Source organism: Hetaerina americana, unplaced genomic scaffold, assembly GCF_022747635.1.
Source record: "Hetaerina americana unplaced genomic scaffold, ioHetAmer1.1.p SCAF_9, whole genome shotgun sequence".
In the NCBI taxonomy this organism is placed as follows: Eukaryota; Metazoa; Arthropoda; class Insecta; order Odonata; family Calopterygidae; genus Hetaerina; species Hetaerina americana.
Genome location: NW_027287538.1, coordinates 15,563,826 through 15,589,650, shown reverse-complemented (window position 1 = coordinate 15,589,650; position 25,825 = coordinate 15,563,826). Strand labels below are relative to the sequence as shown.

Below are 25,825 nucleotides of genomic sequence, written 5' to 3'. Positions count from 1 at the left end.
ACCGTCACATAACTTAGGGAACATTTTCCTTACTTGAATTAACAATACAAGATCCTTTATAGGGAACAAAATGATTACAATGAAATCAAGCCAATTATAAATAGTCAAATTTTTTTTAAACATCCCCTTTGCGTCTTTTTTTCACAGTTAAACATTAATGATACATTGTTTACATTATTATCTGCTCTTATTTATTGAACGTATTCCCTTTATTCACATACTTGTTATCGGTAATATATTTCCTTGCATACATGACAGTTTACATTGAGTCCAAGACCAATTTTCTTTAAACTTGTTATTCTTTCATGACTTCTTTTTTTACCATTTGTTCTACTTTCTTCCAATGTGGCTGTAATCGGCCCGGTAGGTTTTTGCTCTCTTTTTTCACTTGTTCCCACCAACTTTCTATATCTATTTTAACCCACTTGTGTACCGTAAGAAGGTGCTGTCCAATCAGCCAGCACATTGTTTCCATTTTCACGCGGGGAAAGATGTTGAAATCCAGAATCATCATATTCCTATTTCCTATCTCCTTTTCTCCAAAGGTGTTTAATTCTCTAAATGTTCTTTTTATTAGGCACCACCTCCTCCTTGAGATGGTGCATTCGAACACCCTGTGGTCTTGTGTGTCGGCTTTGTCACAGTATTCGCATTCGTTCCTGCTTGTTAGATACATGTTTTGTTTCACTTGCTGGGTGGTCACTATATAGTTTGCGAATAGGAATAGGACGCTCTTTGTCCTTAGGGTCATGGCTATTTCGTTGATGTTCTTCCACACTCTCTTCCAATTTACCGATAGGATGTGCTTTTCGATGTTGATTCGGTGGTTGTCGTCGCTTCTGAGTTGTCGGTAAAGGCACTTGGTGGTGGCTGTCACTCCTCTCGGCATCTTTTCTACTAAGTCCTTAACTTTCCTGATAGTTTTCATCAGCAGTCTATCCTGCCCTGGTGCACCCCATGCCGCCTTTAGCAGATCTTTTGAATGTTGACAGTCGTCGGATAGGATGTTTATTACTGTCTTTGCATAGAGTGCCAGGGCTTTGTCCCGCACGTCGATCAGCCCTAGGCCCCCCTTCCCCTTGGGTAGACAGGCCTGGCTCTTTGCTACTCTTAGCAAATGCCCTCCCCAAAGGTATTGCGTTGCTATTTTCGTCAATAGAGCCCCATGTTTTTCTGGCAACGGGAAAATCAGTGCGGCGTACCATGCCTTGGATAATAACAATGCGTTTATCGCAAGGACTTTCTGATGTATGTTTAGGTCCCTGTCTCTCAATTGCGCTAATGTTCCTTTTATCATTCTCGTTGCCTTTTCCCATACTGCGTTTGTCGTCTCCGTGGAAGTCCTACTCCATGGAATGCCCAGAATGTCCATCGAGGTCACCTCTTTCCATTCACTGGTCGCGGTGAAGTCGGCGTCTTTTATTGTCAAGGCCTTTGTCTTTTCCATGTTTACTTTTTGCCCGCTTTCCTCCTCATATTCCTTTAATGATTTCCCTATTACATGAATTTCCGCTTGATCTTGGGCGAAGATCGTTACGTCGTCCGCATAAGCCACCGCGGACACTTTTCCGTTCCCCGCCGGGATTCCTTTAATGTTTCTGCGAAGACTATGTAGCAGGGGCTCCAGTGATATAGAGAACAGAAGCATCGAAAGCGGACAGCCTTGTCTGATTGATCTTCTCACGGGGAACGACTTTGTTTCGGCCCCCGCGCTCAATTTTACTTTCGACGTGATGTTGTTCGTGAACATTTTTATTGTATTCAAAAACTTTTCGGGGAATCCCATCCTCTTTAATGTGTTCAATACGTGGTTTATGTTCACCCTGTCGAAAGCCTTCTCAATATCTACCGCTACCAGTTTAAGGCCCGCGCCCTGCCTGCTCTCGTGGCTCGCGATTGCGTCTCTGATCGTTGTCAGCGCCGTTACAATGTTCCTCCCCTTTCCTACTATGTGTTGGTCTGGCCCGATTATCTTTTCCACGGCTTCGTTGAGTCTGGTTTTAACGATTTTAGCTACTACCTTGTAATCGGCGTTGAGGAGGGTGATGGGTCTGTAGTCATTTAGGCTCCTTGGCTCTTTTCTTTTCGGCACTAGGACAATTTTCCCCTCTCTTTGGGTCGTGGTGAGGGTGCCATTTTGGAGGATGTTCTCTATCGCTGGAATGATTAAATCCTTCAGCTCTTCCCAGAATTCTACGTAGAATTCAAAAGGGATACCGTCGGTACCCGGGGACCTCCCCTTGGGGAGCCATCTCATAGCATCCTCGCACTCCTCCCTTGTGATTCTTTCCGCCATCCTCTCTGCCACCTCCACTGGCAGTTGGGGGAGTGGCGTGAGATTTTCTGTCTCTTCCTTGAGTGATGTGTCCTCCCCAGAAAGGAGAGTCTCAAAATGGTGGCATACATGCTCTATGATTTCTCTCTCTTCTTTTAACCTCGTTCCGTTCTCGTTCAAAATGCCGTTTTTGAGTAAGTTGTTGGCGCAATCCTTTAACCTCCTCCCCAGATAATACACCGAGGCATGTTCTTCTGGCAAACATATTTTGCTTCTGTGCCATGTTGATATTTTCGCCCTTTCCTCTTCCATTCCGAAGATTTTCCTTTTTAGTTCTTTTATCTCCCCCCAGTTGCTCCGTTCCCTTTCTCTCGTCTTTAGGCTCTCCTCGAGCGCTTCTCTGTAAAAAGCCATGGTTTCCCTGATTTCTTCGGCTCTCTCCCTGTGCAGTTGTGCGAAAAGGTTTCTTATTTTTACTTTGGAGTTTTCCCACCTTTCGCTTGGATCCAATCCTCTCCAGCTTTCCTCCCATCGCTGGATGTTTTCTTTCAGTATGGCTCTGGTGTCTTTCTCATATAGCAGCTCGACGTTCATCCTCCACTCCTTTTTCCTTGGCTGATGCCTCGTCCTGCTTTGGGATCCATCGACCGATATAATAACTGCGCAGTGGTCGGAGCATGCCACTGGAAGAACCGCATAGGAGGATATATGGGTTTTCAAGTCGTAGGATGCGTAAAAGCGGTCCTGCCTTGTTGCCCATTTGTCGCCGTAGATGGTGTACGGAAGGTTATCTTTTGTGCTTGTTAATCTGTTTGCGTCAGTGGCTCTGAGGTTTTTAACTATCGATTTTAGGGGACCACACAGTGGGTATTTTGCTCCTCCTCCATCGTTGTTTTGGCTATCTTTCTCGTCTATGATTGCGTTAAAATCACCCCCTAACAGTGCCATTCCTTGGAAGTCGCTCAGCAGGGGCAGGAGGTCCCGCGAGTAAAATTCCCTCCTCTCCTGAAGTTTCCTGGTGCCGGCCGGGCCGTACACATTTATTATCCTTATCCCAAGGATCGTCATGGCCATCGCCCTCCCGGATGGTAGCATTGTCATTTTTTCTCCGGTGATGTTTCTTTTTAACATGATCGCAGTGCCTCTTTCCCGCTCTTGGTTGTTTATATAGATCTCCGCCGGGCCCGTTTCCCAATGTACACTCACCATGACCTCTTGCAATAGTAGGATGTCCAGGTCTTCTCTTTTAAATAGGTCGAATACTTTTTCTATTCTGTTTTTACTTGTAACCCCACATACATTAAGCGTGCCTATTCTCAATTTTGGGTTCAATGTGTAATTCATTGGGATTCCGGATTCGGGGTTCCCATTTGCTTCCCCTTATCATTCCCTGTATTTTTTGCATCCCTTTTCCATTTGGCTTCCTTCATATATGCGTACCTCACCGCTATCTCCTGGAGTCCGACGCTTAGGCTGTTCTTTCCTTTGTCCTACTTCTTCGTCTTCTGTCTCTGCTCGGTCGTTTCCGCCTTGCCCCCTCTCCCGGATCTCCTCGGGGCCTCGTCCTGGTCCCCGGTGTCGCTGCTCCCGTTGTCCTTGGCGTCGGAGTCCTCGCTCTCGTCCCCGCCGAGCCCAAACTTCCTCCCGCTGTCATCCTCGCCACCACCGCGCTTCCGACGTCCCTCCACCTCCCTCCAGGGGTGACCGCTGGTCGACGCGTTGTCCTCCGGGTCTTCTTCCCTCCTCCGCTCCTCAGCCTCTTCCTCATGCTGTTTGCCCTCCCCTTCGCGTAACGTCACAGATAACCCTTTCCCGAGACCCTTGTCGCTAAAAGGGGTTACCATGTCTAGATTTCTTCCTATTTGCTTCTCTTGCGCCATGACCAATTTCTTGTCTTCCCCCGCAAGCCGTCGATCACCGCCCTCGATTGAATCGGGTTCTCCGGTTTCTTTTGATTCTTCTTCTACTGCTACGGCCATTTTGATTCCTCCCCCATTATTCCCCTCTTGAATCTTACTCTGATCTGCACAGGGATCACACCTTTCCTCCCTCGTGATGGTTGATCTCTCCGTTTCCTTTCCACGGGCTACGTCTATCGATATCCTTTTCCCCCGCCCTCTCGTGTTCGACCCTTTCCTCCTCTTTCTCCCGTTTCCCGCTCCCTCGGCAATAGCGTCGTTTCCGGCGACGTCTTCCTCGCTCGACGTTCCTGGGTGGTAGGTTGGTCCTTCCTTCTCCCTGCGTTTCTCTACCCTCATCCTTGGGTTGACCTCCTCCTCCTGCTCCAAGGGAATCTCCTCCACTCCTCGGTCCTCTTCCATTCTCGTCGGCAGCACCGCCTCCTCTTCTGCCGCTTGCTTTTTCCCCCTCAGTGCGTCGGCGTACGCCGTGATTGTGGTTGGCATTGTGCAATTCAATCGCAGATGGTTTGTGCTTCCGCATCTCGAGCACGTTTGCTGTTGTCCCTCGTAGTGTATGACCGCCCTGTGACCAGCTATCGGGATATATGACGGAATCGGGGACTTTAAATACATTTTCACATTCCGCGTTCCAGTGCTGATCGGGTATAGCCCAGGGCCTATCCATTTGTTTACCGCGTATGATACCACTCTTCCATATTTGCCTAATTCCGTCTCCACCTCGAATTTTGGGATTTCTGGGGGGAGCCCCACCACCTTAACAAAGCTTGCCCTGCTAGACGCTGACTCCAACGTCGCCGTTCCACGCTTTTCGGCTACTGATGGGAAGTCAACTGGCCCCCCTTTCGACCTCAAAAGATTTTCAACTAATTCTTCGTTTATAAGTTTCACATAAATGGATTTTCTTGTAATTCCAAATTGTATGGCCACTAAATCTTCCAACTTAAGCCCGAGCTCGACACCGATGAACCGATGGACCTCTAGGGCGGTAGCACTTTCTTTTAAGTCATTTAGACTTATTATTAGAGTTGCCTTCCTATCGTAAGGCATTTCGAATTGGCTGACTTTATAACACACGTCAAGCCCTAATAAGGGCTAACTCAAAATAAGCAGCACTTTTCATACACAAAACGCTTTGACGCATATATCAAAGCGCTTACGAAATTCTCGTTTCCCGGCGATCGAAGCGTCGAACGCCGGGGATAGCACGCACACAGAACCGAAACACAGACACGTCCTCACTCTTCGAACGCTCACACCGGGAAAATATTGAAAGCCAACGGCACCCGGTGTTCCCAGGCGGTCACCCATCCAAGTACTATCCGGGCCCGATGCTGCTTAACTTCGGTGATCGGACGAGAACCGGTGTATTCAGCGTGGTATGGCCGTTGGCGCTCACGACCACTTCTGAACCGCTCGTGCCACTGGTAAACGACCGTTTTTTTTTAGAGAATCGTTGCCGAAACACTTTTCCAACATTTCCATCTCTCTCCAATTCCTCCATCTCTCTCCAATTTCCATCTCTCTCGAGTCTAGAACTATTTTAGCAATATCAAGCCCGCAAACACTTGCAACGACGCGACACGACGTCTATTTTCTTGCCCACGGCTTGCATACATCGGGCCGTCCACGACCATACTATATGATGGCGGGAGACGGAGGTAATTTGCCATCTCAAAACGAACTTTGGATAAATGTGGAAGAGATACGGGTTACTACAGCACCAATGCATTGCCCCAAGAGAGCTGGTCGCATCTAGATGAAATGGAACGGTGTCAAATAGGGAACATACCATTTCAAAATCACGCATGCAATGTCTAACGAACGGCATTGCAAAATAAATTATTTGAAAAAAATTAAAAACATCAGAGAATGCCTCAAAAAAAATTTCGTTTCGGAAAATAAATATTGAAAGCCAACGGCACCCGGTGTTCCCAGGCGGTCACCCATCCAAGTACTATCCGGGCCCGATGCTGCTTAACTTCGGTGATCGGACGAGAACCGGTGTATTCAGCGTGGTATGGCCGTTGGCAATTTCCACCACTCTCGAGTCAACTATTTTAGCAATATCAAGCCCGCAAACACTTGTAACGACGCGACACGACGTCTATTTTCTTGCCCACGGCTTGCATACATCGGGCCGTCCACGACCATATGATGGCGGGAGACGGAGGTAATTTGCCATCTTAAAACGAACTTTGCATAAATGTGGAAGATTACGATACTACAGCACCAATACATTGCCCCAAGAGAGCTGGTCGCATCTAGATGAAATGGAATGGTGTCAAAAGGGAACATACCAATTCAAAATCACGCATGCAATTGCAAAATAAATTATTTGAAAAAAATTAAAAACATCAGAGAATGCCTCAAAAAAAACTTCGTTTCGGAAAATAAATATTGAAAGCCAACGGCACCCGGTGTTCCCAGGCGGTCACCCATCCAAGTACTATCCGGGCCCGATGCTGCTTAACTTCGGTGATCGGACGAGAACCGGTGTATTCAGCGTGGTATTTTTTTTTTTAATATCTTTATTCCGGGGCTCTAGGCCCATTTTTTTCCGATTACATGTATTTCCATTCACAGACATAGTTATTAAACACCATGTGCACCATCTTAAGCGTGCATAACACCACAGATTGACCATTTTCACAAATGAACAATTCTAAACAAAGGATGATATAAGAATGAATCACATATGAACTATAAGCATTCGGAAAGTGTTCACATTCACATCACTTTAGCGAACATTTTCCTTACTTGAATTAACAATACAAGATCCTTTATAGGGACAAAATGATTACAATGAAATCAAGCCAATTATTAATTGGTCATATATTTTTTTAACTGTCCCTTTGCGTCTTTTTTTTTCACAATTAACATTAATGATACATTGTTTACATTCTTTGCTGCTCTTTTTTTATTGAGCGTATTCCCTTTATTTACATACTTGTTATCGGTAATATATTTCCTTTGCATACACGACAGTTTACATTGAGTCCAAGACCAATTTTCTTTAAACTTGTTATTCTTTCATGACTTCTTTTTTTACCATTTGTTCTACTTTCTTCCAATATGGCTGTAATGGGCCCGGTAGGTTTTTGCTCTCTTTTTTCACTTGTTCCCACCAACTTTCTATATCTATTTTAACCCACTTGTGTACCATAAGAAGGTGCTGTCCAATCAGCCAGCACATTGTTTCCATTTTCACGCGGGGAAAGATGTTGAAATCCAGCATCATCATATTCCTATTTCCTATCTCCTTTTCTCCAAAGGTGTTTAATTCTCTAAATGTTCTTTTTATTAGGCACCACCTCCTCCTCGAGATGGTGCATTCGAACACCCTGTGGTCTTGTGTGTCGGCTTTGTCACAGTATTCGCATTCGTTCCTGCTGGTTAGATTCATGTTTTGTTTCACTTGCTGGGTGGTCACTATATAGTTTGCGAATAGGAATAGGACGCTCTTTGTCCTTAGGGTCATGGCTATTTCGCTGATGTTCTTCCAAACTCTCTTCCAATTTACCGATAGGATGTGCTTTTCGATGTTGATTCGGTGGTTGTCGTCGCTTCTGAGTTGTCGGTAAAGGCACTTGGTGGTGGCTGTCACTCCTCGCGGCATCTTTTCTACTAAGTCCTTAACTTTCCTGATAGTTTTCATCAGCAGTCTATCCTGCCCTGGTGCACCCCATGCCGCCTTTAGCAGATCTTTTGAATGTTGACAGTCGTCTGATAGGATGTTAATTACTGTCTTTGCATAGAGTGCCAGGGCTTTGTCCCGCACGTCGATCAGCCCTAGGCCCCCCTTCCCCTTGGGGAGACAGGCCTGGCTCTTTGCTACTCTTAGCAAATGCCCTCCCCAAAGGTATTGCGTTGCTATTTTCGTCAACAGAGCCCCATGTTTTTCTGGCAACGGGAAAATCAGTGCGGCGTACCATGCCTTGGATAATAACAATGCGTTTATCGCAAGGACTTTCTGATGTATGTTTAGGTCCCTGTCTCTCAATTGCGCTAATGTTCCTTTTATCATTCCCGTTGCCTTTTCCCATACTGCGTTTGCCGTCTCCGTGGAAGTCCTACTCCATGGGATGCCCAGAATGTCCATCGAGGTCACTTCTTTCCATTCACTGGTCGCGGTGAAGTCGGCGTCTTTTATTGTCAAGGCCTTTGTCTTTTCCATGTTTACTTTTTGCCCGCTTTCCTCCTCATATTCCTTTAATGATTTCCCTATTACATGAATTTCCGCTTGATCTTGGGCGAAGATCGTTACGTCGTCCGCATAAGCCACCGCGGACACTTTTCCGTTCCCCGCCGGGATTCCTTTAATGTTTCTGCGAAGGCTATGTAGCAGGGGCTCCAGTGATATAGAGAACAGAAGCATCGAAAGCGGGCAGCCTTGTCTGATTGATCTTCTCACGGGGAACGACTTTGTTTCGGCCCCCGCGCTCAATTTTACTTTCGACGTGATGTTGTTCGTGAACATTTTTATTGTATTCAAAAACTTTTCGGGGAAGCCCATCCTCTTTAATGTGTTCACTACGTGGTTTATGTTCACCCTGTCGAATGCCTTCTCAATATCTACCGCTACCAGTTTAAGGCCCGCGCCCTGCCTGCTCTCGTGGCTCGCGATTGCGTCTCTGATCGTTGTCAGCGCCGTTACAATGTTTCTCCCCTTTCCTACTATGTGTTGGTCTGGTCCGATTATCTTTTCTACGGCTTCGTTGAGTCTGGTTTTAACGATTTTAGCTACTACCTTGTAATCGGCGTTGAGGAGGGTGATGGGTCTGTAGTCATTTAGGCTCCTTGGATCTTTTCTTTTCGGCACTAGGACAATTTTTCCCTCTCTTTGGGTCATGGTGAGGTTGCCTTTTTGGAGGATGTTCTCTTTCGCTGGAATGATTAAATCCTTCAGCTCTTCCCGGAATTCTACGTAGAATTCAAAAGGGATACCGTCGGTACCCGGGGACCTCCCCTTGGGGAGCCATCTCATAGCATCCTCGCACTCCTCCCTTGTGATTCTTTCCGCCATTCTCTCTGCCACCTCCACTGGCAGTTGGGGGAGTGGCATGAGATTTTCTGTCTCTTCCTTGAGTGATGTGTCATCCCCAGATAGGAGAGTCTCGAAATGGTGGCATACATGCTCTATGATTTCTCTTTCTCCTTTTAACCTCGTTCCGTTCTCGTTCAAAATGCCGTTTTTGAGTAAGTTGTTGGCGCAATCCTTTAACCTCCTCCCCAGATAGTACACCGAGGCATGTTCTTCTGGCAAACATATTTTGCTTCTGTGCCATGTTGATATTTTCGCCCTTTCCTCTTCCATTCCGAAGATTTTCCGTTTTAGTTCTTTTATCTCCCCCCAGTTGCTCCGTTCCCTCTCTCTCGTCTTTAGGCTCTCCTCGAGGGCTTCTCTGTAAAAAGCCATGGTTTCTCTGATTTCTTCGGCTCTCTCCCTGTGCAGTTGTGCGAAAAGGTTTCTTATTTTTACTTTGGAGTTTTCCCACCTTTCGCTTGGGTCCAATCCTCTCCAGCTTTCCTCCCATCGCTGGATGTTTTCTTTCAGTATGGCTCTGGTGTCTTCCTCATATAGCAGCTCGACGTTCATCCTCCACTCCTTTTTCCTTGGCTGAAGCCTCGTCCTGCTTTGGGATCCATCGACCGATATAATAACTGCGCAGTGGTCGGAGCATGCCACTGGAAGAACCGCATAGGAGGATATATGGGTTTTCAAGTCGTAGGATGCGTAAAAGCGGTCCTGCCTTGTTGCCCATTTGTCGCCGTAGATGGTGTACGGAAGGTTATCTTTTCTGCTTGTTAATCTGTTTGCGTCAGTGGCTCTGAGGTTTTTAACTATCGATTTTAGGGGACCGCACAGTGGGTATTTCGCTCCTCCTCCTTCGTTGTTTTGGCTATCTTTCTCGTCTATGATTGCGTTAAAATCACCCCCTAACAGTGCCATTCCTTGGAAGTCGTTCAGCAGGGGCAGGAGGTCCCGCGAGTAAAATTCCCTCCTCGCCTGCAGTTTTCTGGTGCCGGCCGGGCCGTACACATTTATTATCCTTATCCCAAGGATCGTCATGGCCATCGCCCTCCCGGATGGTAGCATTGTCATTTTTTCTCCGGTGATGTTTCTTTTTAACATGATCGCAGTGCCTCTTTCCCGATCTCGGTTGTTTATATAGATCTCCGCCGGCCCCCTTTGCCAATGTACACTCTCCATGACCTCTTGCAATAGTAGGATGTCCAGGTCTTCTCTTTTAAATAAGTCGAATACTTTTTCTATTCTGTTTTTACTTGTAACCCCACATACATTAAGCGTGCCTATTCTCAATTTTGGGTTCAATGTGTAATTCATTGGGATTTCGGATTCGGGGTTCCCATTTGCTTCCCCTTATCGTTCCCTTTATTTGGCCGTTGGCAATTTCCACCACTCTCGAGTCAACTATTTTAGCAATATCAAGCCCGCAAACACTTGTAACGACGTCTATTTTCTTGCCCACGGCTTGCATATAGTACATCGGGCCGTCCACGACCATATGATGGCGGGAGACGGAGGTAATTTGCCATCTTAAAACGAACTTTGGATAAATGTGGAAGATTACGATACTACAGCACCAATACATTGCCCCAAGAGAGCTGGTCGCATCTAGATGAAATGGAATGGTGTCAAAAGGGAACATACCAATTCAAAATCACGCATGCAATGTCTAACGAACGGCATTGCAAAATAAATTATTTGAAAAAAATTAAAAACATCAGAGAATGCCTCAAAAAAATTTCGTTTCGGAAAAAAAATATTGAAAGCCAACGGCACCCGGTGTTCCCAGGCGGTCACCCATCCAAGTGCTATCCGGGCCCGATGCTGCTTAACTTCGGTGATCGGACGAGAACCGGTGTATTCAGCGTGGTATGGCCGTTGGCAATTTCCACCACTCTCGAGTCAACTATTTTAGCAATATCAAGCCCGCAAACACTTGTAACGACGCCTATTTTCTTGCCCACGGCTTGCATATAGTACATCGGGCCGTCCACGACCATATGATGGCGGGAGACGGAGGTAATTTGCCATCTTAAAACGAACTTTGGATAAATGTGGAAGATTACGATACTACAGCACCAATACATTGCCCCAAGAGAGCTGGTCGCATCTAGATGAAATGGAATGGTGTCAAAAGGGAACATACCAATTCAAAATCACGCATGCAATGTCTGGCATTGCAAAATAAATTATTTGAAAAAAATTAAAAACATCAGAGAATGCCTCAAAATACGTTCGTTTCGGAAAAAAAATATTGAAAGCCAACGGCACCCGGTGTTCCCAGGCGGTCACCCATCCAAGTACTATCCGGGCCCGATGCTGCTTAACTTCGGTGATCGGACGAGAACCGGTGTATTCAGCGTGGTATGGCCGTTGGCAATTTCCACCACTCTCGAGTCAACTATTTTAGCAATATCAAGCCCGCAAACACTTGCAACGACGCGACACGACGTCTATTTTCTTGCCCACGGCTTGCATACATCGGGCCGTCCACGACCATACTATATGATGGCGGGAGACGGAGGTAATTTGCCATCTCAAAACGAACTTTGGATAAATGTGGAAGAGATACGGGTTACTACAGCACCAATGCATTGCCCCAAGAGAGCTGGTCGCATCTAGATGAAATGGAATGGTGTCAAAAGGGAACATACCAATTCAAAATCACGCATGCAATGTCTGGCATTGCAAAATAAATTATTTGAAAAAAATTAAAAACCTCAGAGAATGCCTCAAAATACGTTCGTTTCGGAAAAAAAATATTGAAAGCCAACGGCACCCGGTGTTCCCAGGCGGTCACCCATCCAAGTACTATCCGGGCCCGATGCTGCTTAACTTCGGTGATCGGACGAGAACCGGTGAATTCAGCGTGGTATGGCCGTTGGCAATTTCCACCACTCTCGAGTCAACTATTTTAGCAATATCAAGCCCGCAAACACTTGCAACGACGCGACACGACGTCTATTTTCTTGCCCACGGCTTGCATACATCGGGCCGTCCACGACCATACTATATGATGGCGGGAGACGGAGGTAATTTGCCATCTCAAAACGAACTTTGGATAAATGTGGAAGAGATACGGGTTACTACAGCACCAATGCATTGCCCCAAGAGAGCTGGTCGCATCTAGATGAAATGGAATGGTGTCAAAAGGGAACATACCAATTCAAAATCACGCATGCAATGTCTGGCATTGCAAAATAAATTATTTGAAAAAAATTAAAAACATCAGAGAATGCCTCAAAATACGTTCGTTTCGGAAAAAAAATATTGAAAGCCAACGGCACCCGGTGTTCCCAGGCGGTCACCCATCCAAGTACTATCCGGGCCCGATGCTGCTTAACTTCGGTGATCGGACGAGAACCGGTGTATTCAGCGTGGTATGGCCGTTGGCAATTTCCACCACTCTCGAGTCAACTATTTTAGCAATATCAAGCCCGCAAACACTTGCAACGACGCGACACGACGTCTATTTTCTTGCCCACGGCTTGCATACATCGGGCCGTCCACGACCATACTATATGATGGCGGGAGACGGAGGTAATTTGCCATCTCAAAACGAACTTTGGATAAATGTGGAAGAGATACGGGTTACTACAGCACCAATGCATTGCCCCAAGAGAGCTGGTCGCATCTAGATGAAATGGAATGGTGTCAAAAGGGAACATACCAATTCAAAATCACGCATGCAATGTCTGGCATTGCAAAATAAATTATTTGAAAAAAATTAAAAACATCAGAGAATGCCTCAAAATACGTTCGTTTCGGAAAAAAAATATTGAAAGCCAACGGCACCCGGTGTTCCCAGGCGGTCACCCATCCAAGTACTATCCGGGCCCGATGCTGCTTAACTTCGGTGATCGGACGAGAACCGGTGTATTCAGCGTGGTATGGCCGTTGGCATTTTCCACCACTCTCGAGTCAACTATTTTAGCAATATCAAGCCCGCAAACACTTGCAACGACGCGACACGACGTCTATTTTCTTGCCCACGGCTTGCATACATCGGGCCGTCCACGACCATACTATATGATGGCGGGAGACGGAGGTAATTTGCCATCTCAAAACGAACTTTGGATAAATGTGGAAGAGATACGGGTTACTACAGCACCAATGCATTGCCCCAAGAGAGCTGGTCGCATCTAGATGAAATGGAATGGTGTCAAAAGGGAACATACCAATTCAAAATCACGCATGCAATGTCTGGCATTGCAAAATAAATTATTTGAAAAAAATTAAAAACATCAGAGAATGCCTCAAAATACGTTCGTTTCGGAAAAAAAATATTGAAAGCCAACGGCACCCGGTGTTCCCAGGCGGTCACCCATCCAAGTACTATCCGGGCCCGATGCTGCTTAACTTCGGTGATCGGACGAGAACCGGTGTATTCAGCGTGGTATGGCCGTTGGCAATTTCCACCACTCTCGAGTCAACTATTTTAGCAATATCAAGCCCGCAAACACTTGCAACGACGCGACACGACGTCTATTTTCTTGCCCACGGCTTGCATACGTCGGGCCGTCCACGACCATACTATATGACGGCGGGAGACGGAGGTAATTTGCCATCTCAAAACGAACTTTGGATAAATGTGGAAGAGATACGGGTTACTACAGCACCAATGCATTGCCCCAAGAGAGCTGGTCGCATCTAGATGAAATGGAATGGTGTCAAAAGGGAACATACCAATTCAAAATCACGCATGCAATGTCTGGCATTGCAAAATAAATTATTTGAAAAAAATTAAAAACATCAGAGAATGCCTCAAAATACGTTCGTTTCGGAAAAAAAATATTGAAAGCCAACGGCACCCGGTGTTCCCAGGCGGTCACCCATCCAAGTACTATCCGGGCCCGATGCTGCTTAACTTCGGTGATCGGACGAGAACCGGTGAATTCAGCGTGGTATGGCCGTTGGCAATTTCCACCACTCTCGAGTCAACTATTTTAGCAATATCAAGCCCGCAAACACTTGCAACGACGCGACACGACGTCTATTTTCTTGCCCACGGCTTGCATACATCGGGCCGTCCACGACCATACTATATGATGGCGGGAGACGGAGGTAATTTGCCATCTCCAAACGAACTTTGGATAAATGTGGAAGAGATACGGGTTACTACAGCACCAATGCATTGCCCCAAGAGAGCTGGTCGCATCTAGATGAAATGGAATGGTGTCAAAAGGGAACATACCAATTCAAAATCACGCATGCAATGTCTGGCATTGCAAAATAAATTATTTGAAAAAAATTAAAAACATCAGAGAATGCCTCAAAATACGTTCGTTTCGGAAAAAAAATATTGAAAGCCAACGGCACCCGGTGTTCCCAGGCGGTCACCCATCCAAGTACTATCCGGGCCCGATGCTGCTTAACTTCGGTGATCGGACGAGAACCGGTGTATTCAGCGTGGTATGGCCGTTGGCAATTTCCACCACTCTCGAGTCAACTATTTTAGCAATATCAAGCCCGCAAACACTTGCAACGACGCGACACGACGTCTATTTTCTTGCCCACGGCTTGCATACATCGGGCCGTCCACGACCATACTATATGATGGCGGGAGACGGAGGTAATTTGCCATCTCAAAACGAACTTTGGATAAATGTGGAAGAGATACGGGTTACTACAGCACCAATGCATTGCCCCAAGAGAGCTGGTCGCATCTAGATGAAATGGAATGGTGTCAAAAGGGAACATACCAATTCAAAATCACGCATGCAATGTCTGGCATTGCAAAATAAATTATTTGAAAAAAATTTAAAACATCAGAGAATGCCTCAAAATACGTTCGTTTCGGAAAAAAAATATTGAAAGCCAACGGCACCCGGTGTTCCCAGGCGGTCACCCATCCAAGTACTATCCGGGCCCGATGCTGCTTAACTTCGGTGATCGGACGAGAACCGGTGTATTCAGCGTGGTATGGCCGTTGGCAATTTCCACCACTCTCGAGTCAACTATTTTAGCAATATCAAGCCCGCAAACACTTGCAACGACGCGACACGACGTCTATTTTCTTGCCCACGGCTTGCATACATCGGGCCGTCCACGACCATACTATATGATGGCGGGAGACGGAGGTAATTTGCCATCTCAAAACGAACTTTGGATAAATGTGGAAGAGATACGGGTTACTACAGCACCAATGCATTGCCCCAAGAGAGCTGGTCGCATCTAGATGAAATGGAATGGTGTCAAAAGGGAACATACCAATTCAAAATCACGCATGCAATGTCTGGCATTGCAAAATAAATTATTTGAAAAAAATTAAAAACATCAGAGAATGCCTCAAAATACGTTCGTTTCGGAAAAAAAATATTGAAAGCCAACGGCACCCGGTGTTCCCAGGCGGTCACCCATCCAAGTACTATCCGGGCCCGATGCTGCTTAACTTCGGTGATCGGACGAGAACCGGTGTATTCAGCGTGGTATGGCCGTTGGCATTTTCCACCACTCTCGAGTCAACTATTTTAGCAATATCAAGCCCGCAAACACTTGCAACGACGCGACACGACGTCTATTTTCTTGCCCACGGCTTGCATACATCGGGCCGTCCACGACCATACTATATGATGGCGGGAGACGGAGGTAATTTGCCATCTCAAAACGAACTTTGGATAAATGTGGAAGAGATACGGGTTACTACAGCACCAATGCATTGCCCCAAGAGAGCTGGTCGCATCTAGATGAAATGGAATGGTGTCAAAAGGGAACATACCAATTCAAAATCACGCATGCAATGTCTGGCATTGCAAAATAAATTATTTGAAAAAAATTAAAAACATCAGAGAATGCCTCAAAATACGTTCGTTTCGGAAAAAAAATATTGAAAGCCAACGGCACCCGGTGTTCCCAGGCGGTCACCCATCCAAGTACTATCCGGGCCCGATGCTGCTTAACTTCGGTGATCGGACGAGAACCGGTGTATTCAGCGTGGTATGGCCGTTGGCAATTTCCACCACTCTCGAGTCAACTATTTTAGCAATATCAAGCCCGCAAACACTTGTAACGACGCCTATTTTCTTGCCCACGGCTTGCATATAGTACATCGGGCCGTCCACGACCATATGATGGCGGGAGACGGAGGTAATTTGCCATCTTAAAACGAACTTTGGATAAATGTGGAAGATTACGATACTACAGCACCAATACATTGCCCCAAGAGAGCTGGTCGCATCTAGATGAAATGGAATGGTGTCAAAAGGGAACATACCAATTCAAAATCACGCATGCAATGTCTGGCATTGCAAAATAAATTATTTGAAAAAAATTAAAAACATCAGAGAATGCCTCAAAATACGTTCGTTTCGGAAAAAAAATATTGAAAGCCAACGGCACCCGGTGTTCCCAGGCGGTCACCCATCCAAGTACTATCCGGGCCCGATGCTGCTTAACTTCGGTGATCGGACGAGAACCGGTGTATTCAGCGTGGTATGGCCGTTGGCAATTTCCACCACTCTCGAGTCAACTATTTTAGCAATATCAAGCCCGCAAACACTTGCAACGACGCGACACGACGTCTATTTTCTTGCCCACGGCTTGCATACATCGGGCCGTCCACGACCATACTATATGATGGCGGGAGACGGAGGTAATTTGCCATCTCAAAACGAACTTTGGATAAATGTGGAAGAGATACGGGTTACTACAGCACCAATGCATTGCCCCAAGAGAGCTGGTCGCATCTAGATGAAATGGAATGGTGTCAAAAGGGAACATACCAATTCAAAATCACGCATGCAATGTCTGGCATTGCAAAATAAATTATTTGAAAAAAATTAAAAACCTCAGAGAATGCCTCAAAATACGTTCGTTTCGGAAAAAAAATATTGAAAGCCAACGGCACCCGGTGTTCCCAGGCGGTCACCCATCCAAGTACTATCCGGGCCCGATGCTGCTTAACTTCGGTGATCGGACGAGAACCGGTGAATTCAGCGTGGTATGGCCGTTGGCAATTTCCACCACTCTCGAGTCAACTATTTTAGCAATATCAAGCCCGCAAACACTTGCAACGACGCGACACGACGTCTATTTTCTTGCCCACGGCTTGCATACATCGGGCCGTCCACGACCATACTATATGATGGCGGGAGACGGAGGTAATTTGCCATCTCAAAACGAACTTTGGATAAATGTGGAAGAGATACGGGTTACTACAGCACCAATGCATTGCCCCAAGAGAGCTGGTCGCATCTAGATGAAATGGAATGGTGTCAAAAGGGAACATACCAATTCAAAATCACGCATGCAATGTCTGGCATTGCAAAATAAATTATTTGAAAAAAATTAAAAACATCAGAGAATGCCTCAAAATACGTTCGTTTCGGAAAAAAAATATTGAAAGCCAACGGCACCCGGTGTTCCCAGGCGGTCACCCATCCAAGTACTATCCGGGCCCGATGCTGCTTAACTTCGGTGATCGGACGAGAACCGGTGTATTCAGCGTGGTATGGCCGATGGCAATTTCCACCACTCTCGAGTCAACTATTTTAGCAATATCAAGCCCGCAAACACTTGCAACGACGCGACACGACGTCTATTTTCTTGCCCACGGCTTGCATACATCGGGCCGTCCACGACCATACTATATGATGGCGGGAGACGGAGGTAATTTGCCATCTCAAAACGAACTTTGGATAAATGTGGAAGAGATACGGGTTACTACAGCACCAATGCATTGCCCCAAGAGAGCTGGTCGCATCTAGATGAAATGGAATGGTGTCAAAAGGGAACATACCAATTCAAAATCACGCATGCAATGTCTGGCATTGCAAAATAAATTATTTGAAAAAAATTAAAAACCTCAGAGAATGCCTCAAAATACGTTCGTTTCGGAAAAAAAATATTGAAAGCCAACGGCACCCGGTGTTCCCAGGCGGTCACCCATCCAAGTACTATCCGGGCCCGATGCTGCTTAACTTCGGTGATCGGACGAGAACCGGTGAATTCAGCGTGGTATGGCCGTTGGCAATTTCCACCACTCTCGAGTCAACTATTTTAGCAATATCAAGCCCGCAAACACTTGCAACGACGCGACACGACGTCTATTTTCTTGCCCACGGCTTGCATACATCGGGCCGTCCACGACCATACTATATGATGGCGGGAGACGGAGGTAATTTGCCATCTCAAAACGAACTTTGGATAAATGTGGAAGAGATACGGGTTACTACAGCACCAATGCATTGCCCCAAGAGAGCTGGTCGCATCTAGATGAAATGGAATGGTGTCAAAAGGGAACATACCAATTCAAAATCACGCATGCAATGTCTGGCATTGCAAAATAAATTATTTGAAAAAAATTAAAAACATCAGAGAATGCCTCAAAATACGTTCGTTTCGGAAAAAAAATATTGAAAGCCAACGGCACCCGGTGTTCCCCAGGCGGTCACCCATCCAAGTACTATCCGGGCCCGATGCTGCTTAACTTCGGTGATCGGACGAGAACCGGTGTATTCAGCGTGGTATGGCCGTTGGCAATTTCCACCACTCTCGAGTCAACTATTTTAGCAATATCAAGCCCGCAAACACTTGCAACGACGCGACACGACGTCTATTTTCTTGCCCACGGCTTGCATACATCGGGCCGTCCACGACCATACTATATGATGGCGGGAGACGGAGGTAATTTGCCATCTCAAAACGAACTTTGGATAAATGTGGAAGAGATACGGGTTACTACAGCACCAATGCATTGCCCCAAGAGAGCTGTCGCATCTAGATGAAATGGAATGGTGTCAAAAGGGAACATACCAATTCAAAATCACGCATGCAATGTCTGGCATTGCAAAATAAATTATTTGAAAAAAATTAAAAACATCAGAGAATGCCTCAAAATACGTTCGTTTCGGAAAAAAAATATTGAAAGCCAACGGCACCCGGTGTTCCCAGGCGGTCACCCATCCAAGTACTATCCGGGCCCGATGCTGCTTAACTTCGGTGATCGGACGAGAACCGGTGTATTCAGCGTGGTATGGCCGTTGGCATTTTCCACCACTCTCGAGTCAACTATTTTAGCAATATCAAGCCCGCAAACACTTGCAACGACGCGACACGACGTCTATTTTCTTGCCCACGGCTTGCATACATCGGGCCGTCCACGACCATACTATATGATGGCGGGAGACGGAGGTAATTTGCCATCTCAAAACGAACTTTGGATAAATGTGGAAGAGATACGGGTTACTACAGCACCAATGCATTGCCCCAAGAGAGCTGGTCGCATCTAGATGAAATGGAATGGTGTCAAAAGGGAACATACCAATTCAAAATCACGCATGCAATGTCTGGCATTGCAAAATAAATTATTTGAAAAAAATTAAAAACATCAGAGAATGCCTCAAAATACGTTCGTTTCGGAAAAAAAATATTGAAAGCCAACGGCACCCGGTGTTCCCAGGCGGTCACCCATCCAAGTACTATCCGGGCCCGATGCTGCTTAACTTCGGTGATCAGACGAGAACCGGTGTATTCAGCGTGGTATGGCCGTTGGCAATTTCCACCACTCTCGAGTCAACTATTTTAGCAATATCAAGCCCGCAAACACTTGCAACGACGCGACACGACGTCTATTTTCTTGCCCACGGCTTGCATACGTCGGGCCGTCCACGACCATACTATATGACGGCGGGAGACGGAGGTAATTTGCCATCTCAAAACGAACTTTGGATAAATGTGGAAGAGATACGGGTTACTACAGCACCAATGCATTGCCCCAAGAGAGCTGGTCGCATCTAGATGAAATGGAATGGTGTCAAAAGGGAACATACCAATTCAAAATCACGCATGCAATGTCTGGCATTGCAAAATAAATTATTTGAAAAAAATTAAAAACATCAGAGAATGCCTCAAAATACGTTCGTTTCGGAAAAAAAATATTGAAAGCCAACGGCACCCGGTGTTCCCAGGCGGTCACCCATCCAAGTACTATCCGGGCCCGATGCTGCTTAACTTCGGTGATCGGACGAGAACCGGTGAATTCAGCGTGGTATGGCCGTTGGCAATTTCCACCACTCTCGAGTCAACTATTTTAGCAATATCAAGCCCGCAAACACTTGCAACGACGCGACACGACGTCTATTTTCTTGCCCACGGCTTGCATACATCGGGCCGTCCACGACCATACTATATGATGGCGGGAGACGGAGGTAATTTGCCATCTCCAAACGAACTTTGGATAAATGTGGAAGAGATACGGGTTACTACAGCACCAATGCATTGCCCCAAGAGAGCTGGTCGCATCTAGATGAAATGGAATGGTGTCAAAAGGGAACATACCAATTCAAAATCACGCATGCAATGTCTGGCATTGCAAAATAAATTATTTGAAAAAAATTAAAAACATCAGAGAATGCCTCAAAATACGTTCGTTTCGGAAAAAAAATATTGAAAGCCAACGGCACCCGGTGTTCCCAGGCGGTCACCCATCCAAGTACTATCCGGGCCCGATGCTGCTTAACTTCGGTGATCGGACGAGAACCGGTGTATTCAGCGTGGTATGGCCGTTGGCAATTTCCACCACTCTCGAGTCAACTATTTTAGCAATATCAAGCCCGCAAACACTTGCAACGACGCGACACGACGTCTATTTTCTTGCCCACGGCTTGCATACATCGGGCCGTCCACGACCATACTATATGATGGCGGGAGACGGAGGTAATTTGCCATCTCAAAACGAACTTTGGATAAATGTGGAAGAGATACGGGTTACTACAGCACCAATGCATTGCCCCAAGAGAGCTGGTCGCATCTAGATGAAATGGAATGGTGTCAAAAGGGAACATACCAATTCAAAATCACGCATGCAATGTCTGGCATTGCAAAATAAATTATTTGAAAAAAATTTAAAACATCAGAGAATGCCTCAAAATACGTTCGTTTCGGAAAAAAAATATTGAAAGCCAACGGCACCCGGTGTTCCCAGGCGGTCACCCATCCAAGTACTATCCGGGCCCGATGCTGCTTAACTTCGGTGATCGGACGAGAACCGGTGTATTCAGCGTGGTATGGCCGTTGGCAATTTCCACCACTCTCGAGTCAACTATTTTAGCAATATCAAGCCCGCAAACACTTGCAACGACGCGACACGACGTCTATTTTCTTGCCCACGGCTTGCATACATCGGGCCGTCCACGACCATACTATATGATGGCGGGAGACGGAGGTAATTTGCCATCTCAAAACGAACTTTGGATAAATGTGGAAGAGATACGGGTTACTACAGCACCAATGCATTGCCCCAAGAGAGCTGGTCGCATCTAGATGAAATGGAATGGTGTCAAAAGGGAACATACCAATTCAAAATCACGCATGCAATGTCTGGCATTGCAAAATAAATTATTTGAAAAAAATTAAAAACATCAGAGAATGCCTCAAAATACGTTCGTTTCGGAAAAAAAATATTGAAAGCCAACGGCACCCGGTGTTCCCAGGCGGTCACCCATCCAAGTACTATCCGGGCCCGATGCTGCTTAACTTCGGTGATCGGACGAGAACCGGTGTATTCAGCGTGGTATGGCCGTTGGCATTTTCCACCACTCTCGAGTCAACTATTTTAGCAATATCAAGCCCGCAAACACTTGCAACGACGCGACACGACGTCTATTTTCTTGCCCACGGCTTGCATACATCGGGCCGTCCACGACCATACTATATGATGGCGGGAGACGGAGGTAATTTGCCATCTCAAAACGAACTTTGGATAAATGTGGAAGAGATACGGGTTACTACAGCACCAATGCATTGCCCCAAGAGAGCTGGTCGCATCTAGATGAAATGGAATGGTGTCAAAAGGGAACATACCAATTCAAAATCACGCATGCAATGTCTGGCATTGCAAAATAAATTATTTGAAAAAAATTAAAAACATCAGAGAATGCCTCAAAATACGTTCGTTTCGGAAAAAAAATATTGAAAGCCAACGGCACCCGGTGTTCCCAGGCGGTCACCCATCCAAGTACTATCCGGGCCCGATGCTGCTTAACTTCGGTGATCGGACGAGAACCGGTGTATTCAGCGTGGTATGGCCGTTGGCAATTTCCACCACTCTCGAGTCAACTATTTTAGCAATATCAAGCCCGCAAACACTTGTAACGACGCCTATTTTCTTGCCCACGGCTTGCATATAGTACATCGGGCCGTCCACGACCATATGATGGCGGGAGACGGAGGTAATTTGCCATCTTAAAACGAACTTTGGATAAATGTGGAAGATTACGATACTACAGCACCAATACATTGCCCCAAGAGAGCTGGTCGCATCTAGATGAAATGGAATGGTGTCAAAAGGGAACATACCAATTCAAAATCACGCATGCAATGTCTGGCATTGCAAAATAAATTATTTGAAAAAAATTAAAAACATCAGAGAATGCCTCAAAATACGTTCGTTTCGGAAAAAAAATATTGAAAGCCAACGGCACCCGGTGTTCCCAGGCGGTCACCCATCCAAGTACTATCCGGGCCCGATGCTGCTTAACTTCGGTGATCGGACGAGAACCGGTGTATTCAGCGTGGTATGGCCGTTGGCAATTTCCACCACTCTCGAGTCAACTATTTTAGCAATATCAAGCCCGCAAACACTTGCAACGACGCGACACGACGTCTATTTTCTTGCCCACGGCTTGCATACATCGGGCCGTCCACGACCATACTATATGATGGCGGGAGACGGAGGTAATTTGCCATCTCAAAACGAACTTTGGATAAATGTGGAAGAGATACGGGTTACTACAGCACCAATGCATTGCCCCAAGAGAGCTGGTCGCATCTAGATGAAATGGAATGGTGTCAAAAGGGAACATACCAATTCAAAATCACGCATGCAATGTCTGGCATTGCAAAATAAATTATTTGAAAAAAATTAAAAACCTCAGAGAATGCCTCAAAATACGTTCGTTTCGGAAAAAAAATATTGAAAGCCAACGGCACCCGGTGTTCCCAGGCGGTCACCCATCCAAGTACTATCCGGGCCCGATGCTGCTTAACTTCGGTGATCGGACGAGAACCGGTGAATTCAGCGTGGTATGGCCGTTGGCAATTTCCACCACTCTCGAGTCAACTATTTTAGCAATATCAAGCCCGCAAACACTTGCAACGACGCGACACGACGTCTATTTTCTTGCCCACGGCTTGCATACATCGGGCCGTCCACGACCATACTATATGATGGCGGGAGACGGAGGTAATTTGCCATCTCAAAACGAACTTTGGATAAATGTGGAAGAGATACGGGTTACTACAGCACCAATGCATTGCCCCAAGAGAGCTGGTCGCATCTAGATGAAATGGAATGGTGTCAAAAGGGAACATACCAATTCAAAATCACGCATGCAATGTCTGGCATTGCAAAATAAATTATTTGAAAAAAATTAAAAACATCAGAGAATGCCTCAAAATACGTTCGTTTCGGAAAAAAAATATTGAAAGCCAACGGCACCCGGTGTTCCCAGGCGGTCACCCATCCAAGTACTATCCGGGCCCGATGCTGCTTAACTTCGGTGATCGGACGAGAACCGGTGTATTCAGCGTGGTATGGCCGATGGCAATTTCCACCACTCTCGAGTCAACTATTTTAGCAATATCAAGCCCGCAAACACTTGCAACGACGCGACACGACGTCTATTTTCTTGCCCACGGCTTGCATACATCGGGCCGTCCACGACCATACTATATGATGGCGGGAGACGGAGGTAATTTGCCATCTCAAAACGAACTTTGGATAAATGTGGAAGAGATACGGGTTACTACAGCACCAATGCATTGCCCCAAGAGAGCTGGTCGCATCTAGATGAAATGGAATGGTGTCAAAAGGGAACATACCAATTCAAAATCACGCATGCAATGTCTGGCATTGCAAAATAAATTATTTGAAAAAAATTAAAAACATCAGAGAATGCCTCAAAATACGTTCGTTTCGGAAAAAAAATATTGAAAGCCAACGGCACCCGGTGTTCCCAGGCGGTCACCCATCCAAGTACTATCCGGGCCCGATGCTGCTTAACTTCGGTGATCGGACGAGAACCGGTGTATTCAGCGTGGTATGGCCGTTGGCATTTTCCACCACTCTCGAGTCAACTATTTTAGCAATATCAAGCCCGCAAACACTTGCAACGACGCGACACGACGTCTATTTTCTTGCCCACGGCTTGCATACATCGGGCCGTCCACGACCATACTATATGATGGCGGGAGACGGAGGTAATTTGCCATCTCAAAACGAACTTTGGATAAATGTGGAAGAGATACGGGTTACTACAGCACCAATGCATTGCCCCAAGAGAGCTGGTCGCATCTAGATGAAATGGAATGGTGTCAAAAGGGAACATACCAATTCAAAATCACGCATGCAATGTCTGGCATTGCAAAATAAATTATTTGAAAAAAATTAAAAACATCAGAGAATGCCTCAAAATACGTTCGTTTCGGAAAAAAAATATTGAAAGCCAACGGCACCCGGTGTTCCCAGGCGGTCACCCATCCAAGTACTATCCGGGCCCGATGCTGCTTAACTTCGGTGATCGGACGAGAACCGGTGTATTCAGCGTGGTATGGCCGTTGGCAATTTCCACCACTCTCGAGTCAACTATTTTAGCAATATCAAGCCCGCAAACACTTGCAACGACGCGACACGACGTCTATTTTCTTGCCCACGGCTTGCATACATCGGGCCGTCCACGACCATACTATATGATGGCGGGAGACGGAGGTAATTTGCCATCTCAAAACGAACTTTGGATAAATGTGGAAGAGATACGGGTTACTACAGCACCAATGCATTGCCCCAAGAGAGCTGGTCGCATCTAGATGAAATGGAATGGTGTCAAAAGGGAACATACCAATTCAAAATCACGCATGCAATGTCTGGCATTGCAAAATAAATTATTTGAAAAAAATTTAAAACATCAGAGAATGCCTCAAAATACGTTCGTTTCGGAAAAAAAATATTGAAAGCCAACGGCACCCGGTGTTCCCAGGCGGTCACCCATCCAAGTACTATCCGGGCCCGATGCTGCTTAACTTCGGTGATCGGACGAGAACCGGTGTATTCAGCGTGGTATGGCCGTTGGCAATTTCCACCACTCTCGAGTCAACTATTTTAGCAATATCAAGCCCGCAAACACTTGCAACGACGCGACACGACGTCTATTTTCTTGCCCACGGCTTGCATACATCGGGCCGTCCACGACCATACTATATGATGGCGGGAGACGGAGGTAATTTGCCATCTCAAAACGAACTTTGGATAAATGTGGAAGAGATACGGGTTACTACAGCACCAATGCATTGCCCCAAGAGAGCTGGTCGCATCTAGATGAAATGGAATGGTGTCAAAAGGGAACATACCAATTCAAAATCACGCATGCAATGTCTGGCATTGCAAAATAAATTATTTGAAAAAAATTTAAAACATCAGAGAATGCCTCAAAATACGTTCGTTTCGGAAAAAAAATATTGAAAGCCAACGGCACCCGGTGTTCCCAGGCGGTCACCCATCCAAGTACTATCCGGGCCCGATGCTGCTTAACTTCGGTGATCGGACGAGAACCGGTGTATTCAGCGTGGTATGGCCGTTGGCATTTTCCACCACTCTCGAGTCAA

At 46.1% G+C, this 25,825-nt stretch overlaps 32 non-coding genes and 1 pseudogene across 32 annotated transcripts; all 33 read right to left on the bottom strand.

The window, feature by feature from the left end:
* Positions 1-5,468: 5,468 nt before the first annotated feature.
* On the bottom strand, positions 5,469-5,587 carry LOC139699596 (5S ribosomal RNA). Its single transcript, XR_011703468.1, has one exon. It is a non-coding gene; the product is annotated as a 5S ribosomal RNA (ribosomal RNA).
* Positions 5,588-6,107: 520 nt separating this feature from the next.
* Positions 6,108-6,226, bottom strand: LOC139699595 (5S ribosomal RNA). The gene has a single exon (XR_011703467.1). It is a non-coding gene; the product is annotated as a 5S ribosomal RNA (ribosomal RNA).
* A 383-nt stretch (positions 6,227-6,609) lies between these two features.
* Positions 6,610-6,708, bottom strand: LOC139699187 (5S ribosomal RNA; annotated as a pseudogene).
* A 4,282-nt stretch (positions 6,709-10,990) lies between these two features.
* LOC139699140 (5S ribosomal RNA) lies at positions 10,991-11,109 on the bottom strand. Its single transcript, XR_011703066.1, has one exon. It is a non-coding gene; the product is annotated as a 5S ribosomal RNA (ribosomal RNA).
* A 376-nt stretch (positions 11,110-11,485) lies between these two features.
* On the bottom strand, positions 11,486-11,604 carry LOC139699594 (5S ribosomal RNA). Its single transcript, XR_011703466.1, has one exon. It is a non-coding gene; the product is annotated as a 5S ribosomal RNA (ribosomal RNA).
* A 389-nt stretch (positions 11,605-11,993) lies between these two features.
* LOC139699647 (5S ribosomal RNA) lies at positions 11,994-12,112 on the bottom strand. The gene has a single exon (XR_011703516.1). It is a non-coding gene; the product is annotated as a 5S ribosomal RNA (ribosomal RNA).
* A 389-nt stretch (positions 12,113-12,501) lies between these two features.
* Positions 12,502-12,620, bottom strand: LOC139699592 (5S ribosomal RNA). Its single transcript, XR_011703464.1, has one exon. It is a non-coding gene; the product is annotated as a 5S ribosomal RNA (ribosomal RNA).
* Positions 12,621-13,009: 389 nt separating this feature from the next.
* Positions 13,010-13,128, bottom strand: LOC139699591 (5S ribosomal RNA). The gene has a single exon (XR_011703463.1). It is a non-coding gene; the product is annotated as a 5S ribosomal RNA (ribosomal RNA).
* A 389-nt stretch (positions 13,129-13,517) lies between these two features.
* LOC139699590 (5S ribosomal RNA) lies at positions 13,518-13,636 on the bottom strand. Its single transcript, XR_011703462.1, has one exon. It is a non-coding gene; the product is annotated as a 5S ribosomal RNA (ribosomal RNA).
* Positions 13,637-14,025: 389 nt separating this feature from the next.
* Positions 14,026-14,144, bottom strand: LOC139699646 (5S ribosomal RNA). The gene has a single exon (XR_011703515.1). It is a non-coding gene; the product is annotated as a 5S ribosomal RNA (ribosomal RNA).
* A 389-nt stretch (positions 14,145-14,533) lies between these two features.
* LOC139699589 (5S ribosomal RNA) lies at positions 14,534-14,652 on the bottom strand. The gene has a single exon (XR_011703461.1). It is a non-coding gene; the product is annotated as a 5S ribosomal RNA (ribosomal RNA).
* A 389-nt stretch (positions 14,653-15,041) lies between these two features.
* On the bottom strand, positions 15,042-15,160 carry LOC139699588 (5S ribosomal RNA). The gene has a single exon (XR_011703460.1). It is a non-coding gene; the product is annotated as a 5S ribosomal RNA (ribosomal RNA).
* A 389-nt stretch (positions 15,161-15,549) lies between these two features.
* LOC139699586 (5S ribosomal RNA) lies at positions 15,550-15,668 on the bottom strand. Its single transcript, XR_011703459.1, has one exon. It is a non-coding gene; the product is annotated as a 5S ribosomal RNA (ribosomal RNA).
* Positions 15,669-16,057: 389 nt separating this feature from the next.
* On the bottom strand, positions 16,058-16,176 carry LOC139699585 (5S ribosomal RNA). The gene has a single exon (XR_011703458.1). It is a non-coding gene; the product is annotated as a 5S ribosomal RNA (ribosomal RNA).
* A 376-nt stretch (positions 16,177-16,552) lies between these two features.
* LOC139699584 (5S ribosomal RNA) lies at positions 16,553-16,671 on the bottom strand. Its single transcript, XR_011703457.1, has one exon. It is a non-coding gene; the product is annotated as a 5S ribosomal RNA (ribosomal RNA).
* A 389-nt stretch (positions 16,672-17,060) lies between these two features.
* Positions 17,061-17,179, bottom strand: LOC139699645 (5S ribosomal RNA). The gene has a single exon (XR_011703514.1). It is a non-coding gene; the product is annotated as a 5S ribosomal RNA (ribosomal RNA).
* A 389-nt stretch (positions 17,180-17,568) lies between these two features.
* LOC139699700 (5S ribosomal RNA) lies at positions 17,569-17,687 on the bottom strand. The gene has a single exon (XR_011703566.1). It is a non-coding gene; the product is annotated as a 5S ribosomal RNA (ribosomal RNA).
* A 389-nt stretch (positions 17,688-18,076) lies between these two features.
* On the bottom strand, positions 18,077-18,195 carry LOC139699644 (5S ribosomal RNA). The gene has a single exon (XR_011703513.1). It is a non-coding gene; the product is annotated as a 5S ribosomal RNA (ribosomal RNA).
* A 389-nt stretch (positions 18,196-18,584) lies between these two features.
* On the bottom strand, positions 18,585-18,704 carry LOC139699135 (5S ribosomal RNA). Its single transcript, XR_011703061.1, has one exon. It is a non-coding gene; the product is annotated as a 5S ribosomal RNA (ribosomal RNA).
* Positions 18,705-19,092: 388 nt separating this feature from the next.
* LOC139699583 (5S ribosomal RNA) lies at positions 19,093-19,211 on the bottom strand. Its single transcript, XR_011703456.1, has one exon. It is a non-coding gene; the product is annotated as a 5S ribosomal RNA (ribosomal RNA).
* Positions 19,212-19,600: 389 nt separating this feature from the next.
* On the bottom strand, positions 19,601-19,719 carry LOC139699597 (5S ribosomal RNA). The gene has a single exon (XR_011703469.1). It is a non-coding gene; the product is annotated as a 5S ribosomal RNA (ribosomal RNA).
* A 389-nt stretch (positions 19,720-20,108) lies between these two features.
* Positions 20,109-20,227, bottom strand: LOC139699643 (5S ribosomal RNA). Its single transcript, XR_011703512.1, has one exon. It is a non-coding gene; the product is annotated as a 5S ribosomal RNA (ribosomal RNA).
* A 389-nt stretch (positions 20,228-20,616) lies between these two features.
* Positions 20,617-20,735, bottom strand: LOC139699582 (5S ribosomal RNA). The gene has a single exon (XR_011703455.1). It is a non-coding gene; the product is annotated as a 5S ribosomal RNA (ribosomal RNA).
* Positions 20,736-21,124: 389 nt separating this feature from the next.
* LOC139699580 (5S ribosomal RNA) lies at positions 21,125-21,243 on the bottom strand. Its single transcript, XR_011703453.1, has one exon. It is a non-coding gene; the product is annotated as a 5S ribosomal RNA (ribosomal RNA).
* Positions 21,244-21,632: 389 nt separating this feature from the next.
* On the bottom strand, positions 21,633-21,751 carry LOC139699579 (5S ribosomal RNA). The gene has a single exon (XR_011703452.1). It is a non-coding gene; the product is annotated as a 5S ribosomal RNA (ribosomal RNA).
* A 389-nt stretch (positions 21,752-22,140) lies between these two features.
* On the bottom strand, positions 22,141-22,259 carry LOC139699578 (5S ribosomal RNA). The gene has a single exon (XR_011703451.1). It is a non-coding gene; the product is annotated as a 5S ribosomal RNA (ribosomal RNA).
* Positions 22,260-22,635: 376 nt separating this feature from the next.
* On the bottom strand, positions 22,636-22,754 carry LOC139699577 (5S ribosomal RNA). Its single transcript, XR_011703450.1, has one exon. It is a non-coding gene; the product is annotated as a 5S ribosomal RNA (ribosomal RNA).
* A 389-nt stretch (positions 22,755-23,143) lies between these two features.
* LOC139699642 (5S ribosomal RNA) lies at positions 23,144-23,262 on the bottom strand. Its single transcript, XR_011703511.1, has one exon. It is a non-coding gene; the product is annotated as a 5S ribosomal RNA (ribosomal RNA).
* Positions 23,263-23,651: 389 nt separating this feature from the next.
* On the bottom strand, positions 23,652-23,770 carry LOC139699697 (5S ribosomal RNA). Its single transcript, XR_011703564.1, has one exon. It is a non-coding gene; the product is annotated as a 5S ribosomal RNA (ribosomal RNA).
* A 389-nt stretch (positions 23,771-24,159) lies between these two features.
* On the bottom strand, positions 24,160-24,278 carry LOC139699576 (5S ribosomal RNA). The gene has a single exon (XR_011703449.1). It is a non-coding gene; the product is annotated as a 5S ribosomal RNA (ribosomal RNA).
* Positions 24,279-24,667: 389 nt separating this feature from the next.
* On the bottom strand, positions 24,668-24,786 carry LOC139699575 (5S ribosomal RNA). The gene has a single exon (XR_011703448.1). It is a non-coding gene; the product is annotated as a 5S ribosomal RNA (ribosomal RNA).
* Positions 24,787-25,175: 389 nt separating this feature from the next.
* On the bottom strand, positions 25,176-25,294 carry LOC139699574 (5S ribosomal RNA). The gene has a single exon (XR_011703447.1). It is a non-coding gene; the product is annotated as a 5S ribosomal RNA (ribosomal RNA).
* A 389-nt stretch (positions 25,295-25,683) lies between these two features.
* On the bottom strand, positions 25,684-25,802 carry LOC139699573 (5S ribosomal RNA). The gene has a single exon (XR_011703446.1). It is a non-coding gene; the product is annotated as a 5S ribosomal RNA (ribosomal RNA).
* Positions 25,803-25,825: the final 23 nt, after the last annotated feature.